The following is a 1608-nucleotide window of genomic DNA, read 5'->3' as shown; positions in this document are numbered from 1 at the left end:
TGTTGCTGTTGTTGCTGTTGTTGTTTTTTTTTTGTTTGGATCGGTTTTGTTTGGTTTGTGTTGTTTTGTTTTGTTTTGTTTTCTGTTCTGTTCTGTAGTGTAGATACTTGGTAGATAGTAACCCCTCAAATCATCGCCACTAAGATTACCTATTTATGTTGCAAGTACCACAAAACTAAAACTGAATACATTCACATAATACCTACCCCACCCCTTTCCTTATTTTTGACCAGGTCAAAATTTGGACGTTGACATTAAGACACACTGGCATGATGGGATCCAGGCTGATGTCTGCCTCACCGTCCCGAAGACTATGTCTGGCTGGATCATTCGACTCACCTTTAGCAAACCCATAGAGGGCGGTGTTACGGTGAGATTGTTATATAATAGAAAAGAGGGGATGGGGTTAGGAGGGAGGGGGAGAGCAGGAAGGGCAGGGAAGGAAGGAAGAAAGGACAAGTCCCGAAGATTATGTCTGGCTGGATCATTCCACTCGCCTTTAGCAAACCCATACAGGGTGGTGTTGCGGTCAGATTATCACATTGAAAAGAACGAATGGGGTTTGGAGGGAGCGGGAGGGGACCGAGGGGAGGGAGGGAGGGAAGGAAGGAAAAAAAGACAAGTAGTATTTCGGAGAGATTAAATAGAAAATAAGGCGTTGGTGGTTGGCGGGTGCTCTGGTGTGGTTTGCTCCTTCTTTCCTATAAAACATCTATCGTCTTTATCTCCCCTCCTTCTTTTTTGTGTTTGTTACTCTCATGTAACACCTCAAATTTTCGGCACTTATATGACCTTATTGTGCTGCAAGTACCGTAAAACATTTACGAAAATAAAAAACGAGGGGAGGGGAAGGAAGGAAGAAAGGACAAGCAGTATTTCGGTGAGATTAAATAGAAAAGAAGGTGGAGGATAAAGAGAGGGGGGGAGGAGGGGTAGAAAAGACGAGTGTTGCGGTGAACTTAGAAAGAAAAGAAGGGAGGTGCAAAGGAGGAAGGGAGGGAGGGATGGGATGAGAGGAAGAAAAGACAAGTGTTGTTACGGTGAGAGTAAGAAGAAAAGAAGGAAGGAGGAGGGGAAAGAATGGAATAAGGAAGGAGGGGAGGAAAGAGAGACTTGCAAGTTTCATTTAACCCTATCTGTACGTCGTGTTTTACTATCGTATCCATACGACGTGGGGAACTCTGTGCCACCACTTTCCAAAGAGGAAATTTACTTGTTAAATCGATCCGTACGCTTTGCATAGTAGTCTGTCAAAATTATTTTTTGAGAAATACAGAAAGTTTCGAAGAGATCTTCGAACTAGAAGTATTCTAAAAAGTGAAGAATACAACCTCGGGGGTACAAAAATTATCCCAGGGCGTACGGATAGTACTGCACGTTTATAAACACCCCTTTAGGGATTCGAACCTGAGCTATTCGCATCATAGATCAACACGGTAACCATCTGAGCTAAATGCAGTGTACCTACACTATGGATGCCTACCTGAAGGTCAAGGACATGTACTTTGTATCGTCTCCCTGGATATTGAGGTTAAGAAAAATGCTCCTGAAAGGATTTGAACGTCGATCGTATGTGTGTGTGTGCGCGCGCGCGCGCGTGCGTGTGTG

This window comes from Aplysia californica, unplaced genomic scaffold (assembly GCF_000002075.1).
Source record: "Aplysia californica isolate F4 #8 unplaced genomic scaffold, AplCal3.0 scaffold00818, whole genome shotgun sequence".
NCBI classification, from domain to species: Eukaryota; Metazoa; Mollusca; class Gastropoda; order Aplysiida; family Aplysiidae; genus Aplysia; species Aplysia californica.
The sequence above is the reverse complement of the archived record's forward strand: the minus strand, read 5'-3'. Positions refer to the sequence as shown.